This window comes from Phyllobates terribilis, unplaced genomic scaffold (genome assembly GCF_046119375.1).
Source record: "Phyllobates terribilis strain yellow unplaced genomic scaffold, ASM4611937v1 Scaffold_9276__1_contigs__length_18281, whole genome shotgun sequence".
Lineage (NCBI taxonomy): Eukaryota > Metazoa > Chordata > Amphibia > Anura > Dendrobatidae > Phyllobates > Phyllobates terribilis.
In genome coordinates this window covers 752-18,282 of record NW_027372015.1, presented here as the reverse complement: position 1 = coordinate 18,282, position 17,531 = coordinate 752, and the positions used below count along the sequence as shown (strand labels likewise).

Sequence of the window (17,531 nt, the reverse complement as noted above, 5' to 3'; positions counted from 1 at the left end):
GCCGAAAAGTGCAGGCATGTAAGGGATCTAGAGGTTGACAACATGTCTTCTTAACGGGAGTCCAGGAGCTCATCTCCACAAATGGACTTTTCAGGATCCTTGGGTGGCTCCGTAGTTTGAAACCAATTCTGGTTATCGCTTCTCGGCCTTTTGGCTAAGATCAAGTGTAGTATCTGTTCTTATCAGTTTAATATCTGATACGTCCCCTATCTGGGGGACCATATATTAAATGGATTTTTAGAACAGGGAGATGGAAAAAGAGCTTGCTCTGTCCACTCCACGCATTGACCTGGTATTGCAGTATCTCCAGGACCGGTGCACCCCTTCTTTAATGCAGTTTCTAAAATCAGAAAGAATTGAATTCAATGTTTTTTGTTCATTTTGCTTGTTTGTCGGATTTTGGGATGGACTCTTTGGCTTTGCTTTTCTTCTCCTCATTGGATTTTTCATGTTCAAAGTTGCAGAAGCCAGATTACAAGCTCATTTTGGTTCAACTTCAGCAACTGTGCATTGCATTGCCATGTAATGTGATGCAATGCTATCTTTCTAGCTCTCCCTTTTTACTTCCTTTTGGATAAACAGACATATTAGGCAAGCATTTTGGAGCTTTCACCTAAATAACTACAGGTGGTGAGATAAGCTGCACAATATAATTGACCTTTCAGTATATTGTTGCACACACACCATCTATTTAGCAAATGCCCTTGTTATCAACAGCAGCCTTTTAAACTCACCTGAGCTAACAGGTATGTGCGCTGGTTACTCTGCTGCGCTTAAAATTTCTTTTTTGGTTTGCTACAATGCCTTTTCTGAAACGTTGTCTCCTTCTGCTGGAACACTGACTTCTTTCATTTAATGCCTGCAGACTATAAAAGAGAACCCAACCCAAAAAGTTTGGTTGATTAGTCTGTGGCATTCTGTTAAACTGTTGCTTATGGCGGTCTCTGTGAGCTTCTCAGCGACATTCAGCCAGCCAGGTATCCTGCCTGCAGTAGATGGAATGTGGCAATGGAACGCTGGCTGCGCGTGTCATAATAGGCTCTGAGCCTTTATATACCTGTGCACAGCAGCAGCCACCTTCAGTCTGCTGCTGGACAGCCAGCAGCAGCAGCAGCAGGAGAGGTATGTAATCAGGAGCCCTCCTGCTAAGGGTAGACAGCTGCTCGTTCCACCCCACCCCCCGCCTTAATTGGTTCTCCTCCCTTCCAACGGTGTTGAGGCGGGTGGGAACAGCAGGGGGTGAAGGTGCTGTGTTTAAAGAGGTGGAGTTATGCAGATCTAAAACGCGTGGATTGCAGCAGCAGCAAGCCGAAAAGTGCAGGCATGTAAGGGATCTAGAGGTTGACAACATGTCTTCTTAACGGGAGTCCAGGAGCTCATCTCCACAAATGGACTTTTCAGGATCCTTGGGTGGCTCCGTAGTTTGAAACCAATTCTGGTTATCGCTTCTCGGCCTTTTGGCTAAGATCAAGTGTAGTATCTGTTCTTATCAGTTTAATATCTGATACGTCCCCTATCTGGGGACCATATATTAAATGGATTTTTAGAACAGGGAGATGGAAAAAGAGCTTGCTCTGTCCACTCCACGCATTGACCTGGTATTGCAGTATCTCCAGGACCGGTGCACCCCTTCTTTAATGCAGTTTCTAAAATCAGAAAGAATTGAATTCAATGTTTTTTGTTCATTTTGCTTGTTTGTCGGATTTTGGGATGGACTCTTTGGCTTTGCTTTTCTTCTCCTCATTGGATTTTTCATGTTCAAAGTTGCAGAAGCCAGATTACAAGCTCATTTTGGTTCAACTTCAGCAACTGTGCATTGCATTGCCATGTAATGTGATGCAATGACTATCTTTCTAGCTCTCCTTTTTACTTCCTTTTGGATAAACAGACATATTAGGCAAGCATTTTGGAGCTTTCACCTAAATAACTACAGGTGGTGAGATAAGCTGCACAATATAATTGACCTTTCAGTATATTGTTGCACACACACCATCTATTTAGCAAATGCCCTTGTTATCAACAGCAGCCTTTTAAACTCACCTGAGCTAACAGGTATGTGCGCTGGTTACTCTGCTGCGCTTAAAATTTCTTTTTTGGTTTGCTACAATGCCTTTTCTGAAACGTTGTCTCCTTCTGCCTGGAACACTGACTTCTTTCATTTAATGCCTGCAGACTATAAAAGAGAACCCAACCCAAAAAGTTTGGTTGATTAGTCTGTGGCATTCTGTTAAACTGTTGCTTATGGCGGTCTCTGTGAGCTTCTCAGCGACATTCAGCCAGCCAGGTATCCTGCCTGCAGTAGATGGAATGTGGCAATGGAACGCTGGCTGCGCGTGTCATAAATAGGCTCTGAGCCTTTATATACCTGTGCACAGCAGCAGCCACCTTCAGTCTGCTGCTGGACAGCCAGCAGCAGCAGCAGCAGGAGAGGTATGTAATCAGGAGCCCTCCTGCTAAGGGTAGACAGCTGCTCGTTCCACCCCACCCCCCGCCTTAATTGGTTCTCCTCCCTTCCAAACGGTGTTGAGGCGGGTGGGAACAGCAGGGGGTGAAGGGGCTGTGTTTAAAGAGGTGGAGTTATGCAGATCTAAAACGCGTGGATTGCAGCAGCAGCAAGCCGAAAAGTGCAGGCATGTAAGGGATCTAGAGGTTGACAACATGTCTTCTTAACGGGAGTCCAGGAGCTCATCTCCACAAATGGACTTTTCAGGATCCTTGGGTGGCTCCGTAGTTTGAAACCAATTCTGGTTATCGCTTCTCGGCCTTTTGGCTAAGATCAAGTGTAGTATCTGTTCTTATCAGTTTAATATCTGATACGTCCCCTATCTGGGGACCATATATTAAATGGATTTTTAGAACAGGGAGATGGAAAAAGAGCTTGCTCTGTCCACTCCACGCATTGACCTGGTATTGCAGTATCTCCAGGACCGGTGCACCCCTTCTTTAATGCAGTTTCTAAAATCAGAAAGAATTGAATTCAATGTTTTTGTTCATTTTGCTTGTTTGTCGGATTTTGGGATGGACTCTTTGGCTTTGCTTTTCTTCTCCTCATTGGATTTTTCATGTTCAAAGTTGCAGAAGCCAGATTACAAGCTCATTTTGGTTCAACTTCAGCAACTGTGCATTGCATTGCCATGTAATGTGATGCAATGCTATCTTTCTAGCTCTCCCTTTTTACTTCCTTTTGGATAAACAGACATATTAGGCAAGCATTTTGGAGCTTTCACCTAAATAACTACAGGTGGTGAGATAAGCTCACAATATAATTGACCTTTCAGTATATGTTGCACACACACCATCTATTTAGCAAATGCCCTTGTTATCAACAGCAGCCTTTTAAACTCACCTGAGCTAACAGGTATGTGCGCTGGTTACTCTGCTGCGCTTAAAATTTCTTTTTTGGTTTGCTACAATGCCTTTTCTGAAACGTTGTCTCCTTCTGCTGGAACACTGACTTCTTTCATTTAATGCCTGCAGACTATAAAAGAGAACCCAACCCAAAAGTTTGGTTGATTAGTCTGTGGCATTCTGTTAAACTGTTGCTTATGGCGGTCTCTGTGAGCTTCTCAGCGACATTCAGCCAGCCAGGTATCCTGCCTGCAGTAGATGGAATGTGGCAATGGAACGCTGGCTGCACGTGTCATAATAGGCTCTGAGCCTTTATATACCTGTGCACAGCAGCAGCCACCTTCAGTCTGCTGCTGGACAGCCAGCAGCAGCAGCAGCAGGAGAGGTATGTAATCAGGAGCCCTCCTGCTAAGGGTAGACAGCTGCTCGTTCCACCCCACCCCCGCCCTTAATTGGTTCTCCTCCCTTCCAACGGTGTTGAGGCGGGTGGGAACAGCAGGGGTGAAGGTGCTGTGTTTAAAGAAGTGGAGTTATGCAGATCTAAAACGCGTGGATTGCAGCAGCAGCAAGCCGAAAAGTGCAGGCATGTAAGGGATCTAGAGGTTGACAACATGTCTTCTTAACGGGAGTCCAGGAGCTCATCTCCACAAATGGACTTTTCAGGATCCTTGGGTGGCTCCGTAGTTTGAAACCAATTCTGGTTATCGCTTCTCGGCCTTTTGGCTAAGATCAAGTGTAGTATCTGTTCTTATCAGTTTAATATCTGATACGTCCCCTATCTGGGGACCATATTATTAAATGGATTTTTAGAACAGGGAGATGGAAAAAGAGCTTGCTCTGTCCACTCCACGCATTGACCTGGTATTGCAGTATCTCCAGGACCGGTGCACCCCTTCTTTAATGCAGTTTCTAAAATCAGAAAGAATTGAATTCAATGTTTTTTGTTCATTTTGCTTGTTTGTCGGATTTGGGATGGACTCTTTGGCTTTGCTTTTCTTCTCCTCATTGGATTTTTCATGTTCAAAGTTGCAGAAGCCAGATTACAAGCTCATTTTGGTTCAACTTCAGCAACTGTGCATTGCATTGCCATGTAATGTGATGCAATGCTATCTTTCTAGCTCTCCCTTTTTACTTCCTTTTGGATAAACAGACATATTAGGCAAGCATTTTGGAGCTTTCACCTAAATAACTACAGGTGGTGAGATAAGCTGCACAATATAATTGACCTTTCAGTATATTGTTGCACACACACCATCTATTTAGCAAATGCCCTTGTTATCAACAGCAGCCTTTTAAACTCACCTGAGCTAACAGGTATGTGCGCTGGTTACTCTGCTGCGCTTAAAATTTCTTTTTTGGTTTGCTACAATGCCTTTTCTGAAACGTTGTCTCCTTCTGCTGGAACACTGACTTCTTTCATTTAATGCCTGCAGACTATAAAAGAGAACCCAACCCAAAAGTTTGGTTGATTAGTCTGTGGCATTCTGTTAAACTGTTGCTTATGGCGGTCTCTGTGAGCTTCTCAGCGACATTCAGCCAGCCAGGTATCCTGCCTGCAGTAGATGGAATGTGGCAATGGAACGCTGGCTGCGCGTGTCATAATAGGCTCTGAGCCTTTATATACCTGTGCACAGCAGCAGCCACCTTCAGTCTGCTGCTGGACAGCCAGCAGCAGCAGCAGCAGGAGAGGTATGTAATCAGAGCCCTCCTGCTAAGGGTAGACAGCTGCTCGTTCCACCCCACCCCCCGCCTTAATTGGTTCTCCTCCCTTCCAACGGTGTTGAGGCGGGTGGGAACAGCAGGGGGTGAAGGTGCTGTGTTTAAAGAGGTGGAGTTATGCAGATCTAAAACGCGTGGATTGCAGCAGCAGCAAGCCGAAAAGTGCAGGCATGTAAGGGATCTAGAGGTTGACAACATGTCTTCTTAACGGGAGTCCAGGAGCTCATCTCCACAAATGGACTTTTCAGGATCCTTGGTGGCTCCGTAGTTTGAAACCAATTCTGGTTATCGCTTCTCGGCCTTTTGGCTAAGATCAAGTGTAGTATCTGTTCTTATCAGTTTAATATCTGATACGTCCCCTATCTGGGGACCATATATTAAATGGATTTTTAGAACAGGGAGATGGAAAAAGAGCTTGCTCTGTCCACTCCACGCATTGACCTGGTATTGCAGTATCTCCAGGACCGGTGCACCCCTTCTTTAATGCAGTTTCTAAAATCAGAAAGAATTGAATTCAATGTTTTTTGTTCATTTTGCTTGTTTGTCGGATTTTGGGATGGACTCTTTGGCTTTGCTTTTCTTCTCCTCATTGGATTTTTCATGTTCAAAGTTGCAGAAGCCAGATTACAAGCTCATTTTGGTTCAACTTCAGCAACTGTGCATTGCATTGCCATGTAATGTGATGCAATGCTATCTTTCTAGCTCTCCCTTTTTACTTCCTTTTGGATAAACAGACATATTAGGCAAGCATTTTGGAGCTTTCACCTAAATAACTACAGGTGGTGAGATAAGCTGCACAATATAATTGACCTTTCAGTATATTGTTGCACACACACCATCTATTTAGCAAATGCCCTTGTTATCAACAGCAGCCTTTTAAACTCACCTGAGCTAACAGGTATGTGCGCTGGTTACTCTGCTGCGCTTAAAATTTCTTTTTTGGTTTGCTACAATGCCTTTTCTGAAACGTTGTCTCCTTCTGCTGGAACACTGACTTCTTTCATTTAATGCCTGCAGACTATAAAAGAGAACCCAACCCAAAAAGTTTGGTTGATTAGTCTGTGGCATTCTGTTAAACTGTTGCTTATGGCGGTCTCTGTGAGCTTCTCAGCGACATTCAGCCAGCCAGGTATCCTGCCTGCAGTAGATGGAATGTGGCAATGGAACGCTGGCTGCGCGTGTCATAATAGGCTCTGAGCCTTTATATACCTGTGCACAGCAGCAGCCACCTTCAGTCTGCTGCTGGACAGCCAGCAGCAGCAGCAGCAGGAGAGGTATGTAATCAGGAGCCCTCCTGCTAAGGGTAGACAGCTGCTCGTTCCACCCCACCCCCCGCCTTAATTGGTTCTCCTCCCTTCCAACGGTGTTGAGGCGGGTGGGAACAGCAGGGGGTGAAGGTGCTGTGTTTAAAGAGGTGGAGTTATGCAGATCTAAAACGCGTGGATTGCAGCAGCAGCAAGCCGAAAAGTGCAGGCATGTAAGGGATCTAGAGGTTGACAACATGTCTTCTTAACGGGAGTCCAGGAGCTCATCTCCCACAAATGGACTTTTCAGGATCCTTGGGTGGCTCCGTAGTTTGAAACCAATTCTGGTTATCGCTTCTCGGCCTTTTGGCTAAGATCAAGTGTAGTATCTGTTCTTATCAGTTTAATATCTGATACGTCCCCTATCTGGGGACCATATATTAAATGGATTTTTAGAACAGGGAGATGGAAAAAGAGCTTGCTCTGTCCACTCCACGCATTGACCTGGTATTGCAGTATCTCCAGGACCGGTGCACCCCTTCTTTAATGCAGTTTCTAAAATCAGAAAGAATTGAATTCAATGTTTTTTGTTCATTTTGCTTGTTTGTCGGATTTTGGGATGGACTCTTTGGCTTGCTTTTCTTCTCCTCATTGGATTTTTCATGTTCAAAGTTGCAGAAGCCAGATTACAAGCTCATTTTGGTTCAACTTCAGCAACTGTGCATTGCATTGCCATGTAATGTGATGCAATGCTATCTTTCTAGCTCTCCCTTTTACTTCCTTTTGGATAAACAGACATATTAGGCAAGCATTTTGGAGCTTTCACCTAAATAACTACAGGTGGTGAGATAAGCTGCACAATATAATTGACCTTTCAGTATATTGTTGCACACACACCATCTATTTAGCAAATGCCCTTGTTATCAACAGCAGCCTTTTAAACTCACCTGAGCTAACAGGTATGTGCGCTGGTTACTCTGCTGCGCTTAAAATTTCTTTTTTGGTTTGCTACAATGCCTTTTCTGAAACGTTGTCTCCTTCTGCTGGAACACTGACTTCTTTCATTTAATGCCTGCAGACTATAAAAGAGAACCCAACCAAAAAGTTTGGTTGATTAGTCTGTGGCATTCTGTTAAACTGTTGCTTATGGCGGTCTCTGTGAGCTTCTCAGCGACATTCAGCCAGCCAGGTATCCTGCCTGCAGTAGATGGAATGTGGCAATGGAACGCTGGCTGCACGTGTCATAATAGGCTCTGAGCCTTTATATACCTGTGCACAGCAGCAGCCACCTTCAGTCTGCTGCTGGACAGCCAGCAGCAGCAGCAGCAGGAGAGGTATGTAATCAGGAGCCCTCCTGCTAAGGGTAGACAGCTGCTCGTTCCACCCCACCCCCCGCCTTTAATTGGTTCTCCTCCCTTCCAACGGTGTTGAGGCGGGTGGGAACAGCAGGGGGTGAAGGTGCTGTGTTTAAAGAGGTGGAGTTATGCAGATCTAAAACGCGTTGGATTGCAGCAGCAGCAAGCCGAAAAGTGCAGGCATGTAAGGGATCTAGAGGTTGACAACATGTCTTCTTAACGGGAGTCCAGGAGCTCATCTCCACAAATGGACTTTTCAGGATCCTTGGGTGGCTCCGTAGTTTGAAACCAATTCTGGTTATCGCTTCTCGGCCTTTTGGCTAAGATCAAGTGTAGTATCTGTTCTTATCAGTTTAATATCTGATACGTCCCCTATCTGGGGACCATATATTAAATGGATTTTTAGAACAGGGAGATGGAAAAAGAGCTTGCTCTGTCCACTCCACGCATTGACCTGGTATTGCAGTATCTCCAGGACCGGTGCACCCCTTCTTTAATGCAGTTTCTAAAATCAGAAAGAATTGAATTCAATGTTTTTTGTTCATTTTGCTTGTTTGTCGGATTTTGGGATGGACTCTTTGGCTTTGCTTTTCTTCTCCTCATTGGATTTTTCATGTTCAAAGTTGCAGAAGCCAGATTACAAGCTCATTTTGGTTCAACTTCAGCAACTGTGCATTGCATTGCCATGTAATGTGATGCAATGCTATCTTTCTAGCTCTCCCTTTTTACTTCCTTTTGGATAAACAGACATATTAGGCAAGCATTTTGGAGCTTTCACCTAAATAACTACAGGTGGTGAGATAAGCTGCACAATATAATTGACCTTTCAGTATATTGTTGCACACACACCATCTATTTAGCAAATGCCCTTGTTATCAACAGCAGCCTTTTAAACTCACCTGAGCTAACAGGTATGTGCGCTGGTTACTCTGCTGCGCTTAAAATTTCTTTTTTGGTTTGCTACAATGCCTTTTCTGAAACGTTGTCTCCTTCTGCTGGAACACTGACTTCTTTCATTTAATGCCTGCAGACTATAAAAGAGAACCCAACCCAAAAAGTTTGGTTGATTAGTCTGTGCATTCTGTTAAACTGTTGCTTATGGCGGTCTCTGTGAGCTTCTCAGCGACATTCAGCCAGCCAGGTATCCTGCCTGCAGTAGATGGAATGTGGCAATGGAACGCTGGCTGCGCGTGTCATAATAGGCTCTGAGCTTTATATACTGTGCACAGCAGCAGCCACCTTCAGTCTGCTGCTGGACAGCCAGCAGCAGCAGCAGCAGGAGAGGTATGTAATCAGGAGCCCTCCTGCTAAGGGTAGACAGCTGCTCGTTCCACCCCACCCCCCGCCTTAATTGGTTCTCCTCCCTTCCAACGGTGTTGAGGCGGGTGGGAACAGCAGGGGGTGAAGGTGCTGTGTTTAAAGAGGTGGAGTTATGCAGATCTAAAACGCGTGGATTGCAGCAGCAGCAAGCCGAAAAGTGCAGGCATGTAAGGGATCTAGAGGTTGACAACATGTCTTCTTAACGGGAGTCCAGGAGCTCATCTCCACAAATGGACTTTTCAGGATCCTTGGGTGGCTCCGTAGGTTTGAAACCAATTCTGGTTATCGCTTCTCGGCCTTTTGGCTAAGATCAAGTGTAGTATCTGTTCTTATCAGTTTAATATCTGATACGTCCCCTATCTGGGGACCATATATTAAATGATTTTTAGAACAGGGAGATGGAAAAAGAGCTTGCTCTGTCCACTCCACGCATTGACCTGGTATTGCAGTATCTCCAGGACCGGTGCACCCCTTCTTTACTGCAGTTTCTAAAATCAGAAAGAATTGAATTCAATGTTTTTTGTTCATTTTGCTTGTTTGTCGGATTTTGGGATGGACTCTTTGGCTTTGCTTTTCTTCTCCTCATTGGATTTTTCATGTTCAAAGTTGCAGAAGCCAGATTACAAGCTCATTTTGGTTCAACTTCAGCAACTGTGCATTGCATTGCCATGTAATGTGATGCAATGCTATCTTTCTAGCTCTCCCTTTTTACTTCCTTTTGGATAAACAGACATATTAGGCAAGCATTTTGGAGCTTTCACCTAAATAACTACAGGTGGTGAGATAAGCTGCACAATATAATTGACCTTTCAGTATATTGTTGCACACACACCATCTATTTAGCAAATGCCCTTGTTATCAACAGCAGCCTTTTAAACTCACCTGAGCTAACAGGTATGTGCGCTGGTTACTCTGCTGCGCTTAAAATTTCTTTTTTGGTTTGCTACAATGCCTTTTCTGAAACGTTGTCTCCTTCTGCTGGAACACTGACTTCTTTCATTTAATGCCTGCAGACTATAAAGAGAACCCAACCCAAAAAGTTTGGTTGATTAGTCTGTGGCATTCTGTTAAACTGTTGCTTATGGCGGTCTCTGTGAGCTTCTCAGCGACATTCAGCCAGCCAGGTATCCTGCCTGCAGTAGATGGAATGTGGCAATGGAACGCTGGCTGCACGTGTCATAATAGGCTCTGAGCCTTTATATACCTGTGCACAGCAGCAGCCACCTTCAGTCTGCTGCTGGACAGCCAGCAGCAGCAGCAGCAGGAGAGGTATGTAATCAGGAGCCCTCCTGCTAAGGGTAGACAGCTGCTCGTTCCACCCCACCCCCCGCCTTAATTGGTTCTCCTCCCTTCCAACGGTGTTGAGGCGGGTGGGAACAGCAGGGGGTGAAGGTGCTGTGTTTAAAGAGGTGGAGTATGCAGATCTAAACGCGTGGATTGCAGCAGCAGCAAGCCGAAAAGTGCAGGCATGTAAGGGATCTAGAGGGTTGACAACATGTCTTCTTAACGGGAGTCCAGGAGCTCATCTCCACAAATGGACTTTTCAGGATCCTTGGGTGGCTCCGTAGTTTGAAACCAATTCTGGTTATCGCTTCTCGGCCTTTTGGCTAAGATCAAGTGTAGTATCTGTTCTTATCAGTTTAATATCTGATACGTCCCCTATCTGGGGACCATATATTAAATGGATTTTTAGAACAGGGAGATGGAAAAAGAGCTTGCTCTGTCCACTCCACGCATTGACCTGGTATTGCAGTATCTCCAGGACCGGTGCACCCCTTCTTTAATGCAGTTTCTAAAATCAGAAAGAATTGAATTCAATGTTTTTTGTTCATTTTGCTTGTTTGTCGGATTTTGGGATGGACTCTTTGGCTTTGCTTTTCTTCTCCTCATTGGATTTTTCATGTTCAAAGTTGCAGAAGCCAGATTACAAGCTCATTTTGGGTTCAACTTCAGCAACTGTGCATTGCATTGCCATGTAATGTGATGCAATGCTATCTTTCTAGCTCTCCCTTTTTACTTCCTTTTGGATAAACAGACATATTAGGCAAGCATTTTGGAGCTTTCACCTAAATAACTACAGGTGGTGAGATAAGCTGCACAATATAATTGACCTTTCAGTATATTGTTGCACACACACCATCTATTAGCAAATGCCCTTGTTATCAACAGCAGCCTTTTAAACTCACCTGAGCTAACAGGTATGTGCGCTGGTTACTCTGCTGCGCTTAAAATTTCTTTTTTGGTTTGCTACAATGCCTTTTCTGAAACGTTGTCTCCTTCTGCTGGAACACTGACTTCTTTCATTTAATGCCTGCAGACTATAAAAGAGAACCCAACCCAAAAAGTTTGGTTGATTAGTCTGTGGCATTCTGTTAAACTGTTGCTTATGGCGGTCTCTGTGAGCTTCTCAGCGACATTCAGCCAGCCAGGTATCCTGCCTGCAGTAGATGGAATGTGGCAATGGAACGCTGGCTGCGCGTGTCATAATAGGCTCTGAGCCTTTATATACCTGTGCACAGCAGCAGCCACCTTCAGTCTGCTGCTGGACAGCCAGCAGCAGCAGCAGCAGGAGAGGTATGTAATCAGGAGCCCTCCTGCTAAGGGTAGACAGCTGCTCGTTCCACCCCACCCCCCGCCTTAATTGGTTCTCCTCCCTTCCAACGGTGTTGAGGCGGGTGGGAACAGCAGGGGGTGAAGGTGCTGTGTTTAAAGAGGTGGAGTTATGCAGATCTAAAACGCGTGGATTGCAGCAGCAGCAAGCCGAAAAGTGCAGGCATGTAAGGGATCTAGAGGTTGACAACATGTCTTCTTAACGGGAGTCCAGGAGCTCATCTCCACAAATGGACTTTTCAGGATCCTTGAGTGGCTCCGTAGTTTGAAACCAATTCTGGTTATCGCTTCTCGGCCTTTTGGCTAAGATCAAGTGTAGTATCTGTTCTTATCAGTTTAATATCTGATACGTCCCCTATCTGGGGACCATATATTAAATGGATTTTTAGAACAGGGAGATGGAAAAAGAGCTTGCTCTGTCCACTCCACGCATTGACCTGGTATTGCAGTATCTCCAGGACCGGTGCACCCCTTCTTTAATGCAGTTTCTAAAATCAGAAAGAATTGAATTCAATGTTTTTTGTTCATTTTGCTTGTTTGTCGGATTTTGGGATGGACTCTTTGGCTTTGCTTTTCTTCTCCTCATTGGATTTTTCATGTTCAAAGTTGCAGAAGCCAGATTACAAGCTCATTTTGGTTCAACTTCAGCAACTGTGCATTGCATTGCCATGTAATGTGATGCAATGCTATCTTTCTAGCTCTCCCTTTTTACTTCCTTTTGGATAAACAGACATATTAGGCAAGCATTTTGGAGCTTTCACCTAAATAACTACAGGTGGTGAGATAAGCTGCACAATATAATTGACCTTTCAGTATATTGTTGCACACGCACCATCTATTTAGCAAATGCCCTTGTTATCAACAGCAGCCTTTTAAACTCACCTGAGCTAACAGGTATGTGCGCTGGTTACTCTGCTGCGCTTAAAATTTCTTTTTTGGTTTGCTACAATGCCTTTTCTGAAACGTTGTCTCCTTCTGCTGTAACACTGACTTCTTTCATTTAATGCCTGCAGACTATAAAAGAGAACCCAACCCTAAAAGTTTGGTTGATTAGTCTGTGGCATTCTGTTAAACTGTTGCTTATGGCGGTCTCTGTGAGCTTCTCAGCGACATTCAGCCAGCCAGGTATCCTGCCTGCAGTAGATGGAATGTGGCAATGGAACGCTGGCTGCGCGTGTCATAATAGGCTCTGAGCCTTTATATACCTGTGCACAGCAGCAGCCACCTTCAGTCTGCTGCTGGACAGCCAGCAGCAGCAGCAGCAGGAGAGGTATGTAATCAGGAGCCCTCCTGCTAAGGGTAGACAGCTGCTCGTTCCACCCCACCCCCCGCCTTAATTGGTTCTCCTCCCTTCCAACGGTGTTGAGGCGGGTGGGAACAGCAGGGGGTGAAGGTGCTGTGTTTAAAGAGGTGGAGTTATGCAGATCTAAAACGCGTGGATTGCAGCAGCAGCAAGCCGAAAAGTGCAGGCATGTAAGGGATCTAGAGGTTGACAACATGTCTTCTTAACGGGAGTCCAGGAGCTCATCTCCACAAATGGACTTTTCAGGATCCTTGGGTGGCTCCGTAGTTTGAAACCAATTCTGGTTATCGCTTCTCGGCCTTTTGGCTAAGATCAAGTGTAGTATCTGTTCTTATCAGTTTAATATCTGATACGTCCCCTATCTGGGGACCATATATTAAATGGATTTTTAGAACAGGGAGATGGAAAAAGAGCTTGCTCTGTCCACTCCACGCATTGACCTGGTATTGCAGTATCTCCAGGACCGGTGCACCCCTTCTTTAATGCAGTTTCTAAAATCAGAAAGAATTGAATTCAATGTTTTTTGTTCATTTTGCTTGTTTGTCGGATTTTGGGATGGACTCTTTGGCTTTGCTTTTCTTCTCCTCATTGGATTTTTCATGTTCAAAGTTGCAGAAGCCAGATTACAAGCTCATTTTGGTTCAACTTCAGCAACTGTGCATTGCATTGCCATGTAATGTGATGCAATGCTATCTTTCTAGCTCTCCCTTTTTACTTCCTTTTGGATAAACAGACATATTAGGCAAGCATTTTGGAGCTTTCACCTAAATAACTACAGGTGGTGAGATAAGCTGCACAATATAATTGACCTTTCAGTATATTGTTGCACACACACCATCTATTTAGCAAATGCCCTTGTTATCAACAGCAGCCTTTTAAACTCACCTGAGCTAACAGGTATGTGCGCTGGTTACTCTGCTGCGCTTAAAATTTCTTTTTTGGTTTGCTACAATGCCTTTTCTGAAACGTTGTCTCCTTCTCCTGGAACACTGACTTCTTTCATTTAATGCCTGCAGACTATAAAAGAGAACCCAACCCAAAAAGTTTGGTTGATTAGTCTGTGGCATTCTGTTAAACTGTTGCTTATGGCGGTCTCTGTGAGCTTCTCAGCGACATTCAGCCAGCCAGGTATCCTGCCTGCAGTAGATGGAATGTGGCAATGGAACGCTGGCTGCGCGTGTCATAATAGGCTCTGAGCCTTTATATACCTGTGCACAGCAGCAGCCACCTTCAGTCTGCTGCTGGACAGCCAGCAGCAGCAGCAGCAGGAGAGGTATGTAATCAGGAGCCCTCCTGCTAAGGGTAGACAGCTGCTCGTTCCACCCCACCCCCCGCCTTAATTGGTTCTCCTCCCTTCCAACGGTGTTGAGGCGGGTGGGAACAGCAGGGGGTGAAGGTGCTGTGTTTAAAGAGGTGGAGTTATGCAGATCTAAAATGCGTGGATTGCAGCAGCAGCAAGCCGAAAAGTGCAGGCATGTAAGGGATCTAGAGGTTGACAACATGTCTTCTTAACGGGAGTCCAGGAGCTCATCTCCACAAATGGACTTTTCAGGATCCTTGGGTGGCTCCGTAGTTTGAAACCAATTCTGGTTATCGCTTCTCGGCCTTTTGGCTAAGATCAAGTGTAGTATCTGTTCTTATCAGTTTAATATCTGATACGTCCCCTATCTGGGGACCATATATTAAATGGATTTTTAGAACAGGGAGATGGAAAAAGAGCTTGCTCTGTCCACTCCACGCATTGACCTGGTATTGCAGTATCTCCAGGACCGGTGCACCCCTTCTTTAATGCAGTTTCTATAATCAGAAAGAATTGAATTCAATGTTTTTTGTTTATTTTGCTTGTTTGTCGGATTTTGGGATGGACTCTTTGGCTTTGCTTTTCTTCTCCTCATTGGATTTTTCATGTTCAAAGTTGCAGAAGCCAGATTACAAGCTCATTTTGGTTCAACTTCAGCAACTGTGCATTGCATTGCCATGTAATGTGATGCAATGCTATCTTTCTAGCTCTCCCTTTTTACTTCCTTTTGGATAAACAGACATATTAGGCAAGCATTTTGGAGCTTTCACCTAAATAACTACAGGTGGTGAGATAAGCTGCACAATATAATTGACCTTTCAGTATATTGTTGCACACACACCATCTATTTAGCAAATGCCCTTGTTATCAACAGCAGCCTTTTAAACTCACCTGAGCTAACAGGTATGTGCGCTGGTTACTCTGCTGCGCTTAAAATTTCTTTTTTGGTTTGCTACAATGCCTTTTCTGAAACGTTGTCTCCTTCTGCTGGAACACTGACTTCTTTCATTTAATGCCTGCAGACTATAAAAGAGAACCCAACCCAAAAAGTTTGGTTGATTAGTCTGTGGCATTCTGTTAAACTGTTGCTTATGGCGGTCTCTGTGAGCTTCTCAGCGACATTCAGCCAGCCAGGTATCCTGCCTGCAGTAGATGGAATGTGGCAATGGAACGCTGGCTGCGCGTGTCATAATAGGCTCTGAGCCTTTATATACCTGTGCACAGCAGCAGCCACCTTCAGTCTGCTGCTGGACAGCCAGCAGCAGCAGCAGCAGGAGAGGTATGTAATCAGGAGCCCTCCTGCTAAGGGTAGACAGCTGCTCATTCCACCCCACCCCCCGCCTTAATTGGTTCTCCTCCCTTCCAACGGTGTTGAGGCGGGTGGGAACAGCAGGGGGTGAAGGTGCTGTGTTTAAAGAGGTGGAGTTATGCAGATCTAAAACGCGTGGATTGCAGCAGCAGCAAGCCGAAAAGTGCAGGCATGTAAGGGATCTAGAGGTTGACAACATGTCTTCTTAACGGGAGTCTAGGAGCTCATCTCCACAAATGGACTTTTCAGGATCCTTGGGTGGCTCCGTAGTTTGAAACCAATTCTGGTTATCGCTTCTCGGCCTTTTGGCTGAGATCAGGTGCAGTGATCTAACGGTTGCTGCCTTGGTCTTGGCTGAGAGGTGCCCGGGGTACCCGGCTCCTTGGCCTGGGGGGATCGTCTCACCTTTTGGTGGGACTTCACCCCCCTGCTGCTATTAGGGAGCTGGCTTAGTCCCCGGGCAACAAGTTGCGATCCCCAGGCGAAAGGCCGAGCCCGTAGTGACGGTAAGCCTTTGCCACTTTGGTGAGATGCCTTGTTCATTTCAATTTTCCACTGGCTCCGGCCAGATCAGGAACTCGGTGCGTATCGAGGTTCCAGCAAACCATGTCGGATATGACAACCCCCGTGAGTTCTATGTACAGATTTTGAGAGATCTGTTGAACGTGAAAGATCATGATGTTTACTGCCTGCAGGAGAAGGGGCAGAGTACATATATTCTCACGTTCTCGACCAAGGTTGCCTGCCAGCACTTTTACGAATGCGTTAAGGGCCACCGCAACAGCAAGCTGTTGGACGGAGTGATTTTTACGGGTCTATATGGCGGAGTTGACGTTCCCCTTGTGGTATACATGTTTAACCCCCATGTGTCCACAGATGATATTGAGCTTTTTCTGAGCAGATATTGTACATCTGTCAGATTTACGGGGAACGTCAAAGGTCGGAGCGGTTTCTGGAATGGGAAACGACGCTTTATGGTACGCTTCAGACTTGACCCTGGGGGTGTAGAAGGCCTTATGCACCCCCCCTCCACAGTGGTGCTGGGAAGAGACCATGGCTACCTCTTCTATGATGGACAACCATTCAGGTGTCGTAGGTGTGGTGACCTTGGTCACATACAGAGCGATTGTAAGAACGAGCGGATGAGTCAGTGCCACAATTGTGGACAATGGGGTCATGCCTCAAAGGACTGTAAGAACAGTAAGACCTGCAGTGGGTGCGGAATGTCTACTCACCTGTTCAGTAATTGTCCGATGCGGACAAGGTCTCGTGGTGGCTCTCGGGCGCCTGCGGCTAGTTCCGCAGGAGTTCCTGCTGATGCCAGCAGGGTCAGCCCGGGTGACCCCAGAAAAAGCTTTGTGGACATTACTAAAGGTCAAAAACAGTCTGACTCAGTCGATGCTCAGTCGGTACCTTTGCGGAAAAACCCGGCCTCTGTAGCCGAGGTCACGCCTTTGCCTACTCCTGCAGGGGTCCAGGTTTCACCTGGTGGGGAGATGGCACCTTCTCAGAGCGGAAATGAGAGGGAACCAAAAAAGAGGCGAAAATCTGGAGCTGTTGGTACCAATCCAGATGTCCATCCAGATACCCCTGCTGATGCCAGCACAGATGTTGGACCAGATGTCTGCCCTGATGCCAGTCCAGACGGATGCCCTGATGCCAATCCAGATGGATGCCCTGATGCCAATCCAGACGGATGCCCTGATGCCAATCCAGATGGATGTCCTGATGCCAACCCAGATGGATGCCTTGATGCCAGTCCAGATGGATGTCCTGATGCCAGTCCAGATGGATGTCCTGGAACCATTCCTGATGGATGTCCTGTTGCCTGCCTGGATGATAGAGGTCGTGCAGTGGTTGGTGAACCTGTTGCTGGTCCTGATGGTCATCCTGCTCCGGAGATGATGTCCCTTGGTGCTCCTGGAGGGTCTGCGGGTATTTCACCTGCTGCAGTGCCTGGTGAGGATCGGGTGGATTCGGAGGATCGGATGGATCTCAGCGCCAGTGGTAAGAGAAGTCGTGA

At 45.8% G+C, this 17,531-nt stretch overlaps 12 non-coding genes across 12 annotated transcripts; all 12 read left to right on the top strand.

Moving 5' to 3' along the window:
• The first annotated feature begins 134 nt into the window (after positions 1-134).
• On the top strand, positions 135-326 carry LOC141252621 (U2 spliceosomal RNA). The gene has a single exon (XR_012314005.1). It is a non-coding gene; the product is annotated as a U2 spliceosomal RNA (small nuclear RNA).
• Positions 327-1,441: 1,115 nt separating this feature from the next.
• LOC141252620 (U2 spliceosomal RNA) lies at positions 1,442-1,632 on the top strand. The gene has a single exon (XR_012314004.1). It is a non-coding gene; the product is annotated as a U2 spliceosomal RNA (small nuclear RNA).
• A 1,118-nt stretch (positions 1,633-2,750) lies between these two features.
• Positions 2,751-2,941, top strand: LOC141252619 (U2 spliceosomal RNA). Its single transcript, XR_012314003.1, has one exon. It is a non-coding gene; the product is annotated as a U2 spliceosomal RNA (small nuclear RNA).
• Positions 2,942-4,051: 1,110 nt separating this feature from the next.
• LOC141252615 (U2 spliceosomal RNA) lies at positions 4,052-4,243 on the top strand. Its single transcript, XR_012313999.1, has one exon. It is a non-coding gene; the product is annotated as a U2 spliceosomal RNA (small nuclear RNA).
• A 1,111-nt stretch (positions 4,244-5,354) lies between these two features.
• LOC141252618 (U2 spliceosomal RNA) lies at positions 5,355-5,545 on the top strand. The gene has a single exon (XR_012314002.1). It is a non-coding gene; the product is annotated as a U2 spliceosomal RNA (small nuclear RNA).
• Positions 5,546-6,661: 1,116 nt separating this feature from the next.
• Positions 6,662-6,852, top strand: LOC141252617 (U2 spliceosomal RNA). Its single transcript, XR_012314001.1, has one exon. It is a non-coding gene; the product is annotated as a U2 spliceosomal RNA (small nuclear RNA).
• Positions 6,853-7,966: 1,114 nt separating this feature from the next.
• Positions 7,967-8,157, top strand: LOC141252616 (U2 spliceosomal RNA). The gene has a single exon (XR_012314000.1). It is a non-coding gene; the product is annotated as a U2 spliceosomal RNA (small nuclear RNA).
• A 1,113-nt stretch (positions 8,158-9,270) lies between these two features.
• On the top strand, positions 9,271-9,460 carry LOC141252622 (U2 spliceosomal RNA). Its single transcript, XR_012314006.1, has one exon. It is a non-coding gene; the product is annotated as a U2 spliceosomal RNA (small nuclear RNA).
• A 1,113-nt stretch (positions 9,461-10,573) lies between these two features.
• LOC141252627 (U2 spliceosomal RNA) lies at positions 10,574-10,764 on the top strand. Its single transcript, XR_012314010.1, has one exon. It is a non-coding gene; the product is annotated as a U2 spliceosomal RNA (small nuclear RNA).
• Positions 10,765-11,879: 1,115 nt separating this feature from the next.
• Positions 11,880-12,070, top strand: LOC141252626 (U2 spliceosomal RNA). The gene has a single exon (XR_012314009.1). It is a non-coding gene; the product is annotated as a U2 spliceosomal RNA (small nuclear RNA).
• Positions 12,071-13,185: 1,115 nt separating this feature from the next.
• LOC141252625 (U2 spliceosomal RNA) lies at positions 13,186-13,376 on the top strand. The gene has a single exon (XR_012314008.1). It is a non-coding gene; the product is annotated as a U2 spliceosomal RNA (small nuclear RNA).
• Positions 13,377-14,491: 1,115 nt separating this feature from the next.
• Positions 14,492-14,682, top strand: LOC141252624 (U2 spliceosomal RNA). Its single transcript, XR_012314007.1, has one exon. It is a non-coding gene; the product is annotated as a U2 spliceosomal RNA (small nuclear RNA).
• Positions 14,683-17,531: the final 2,849 nt, after the last annotated feature.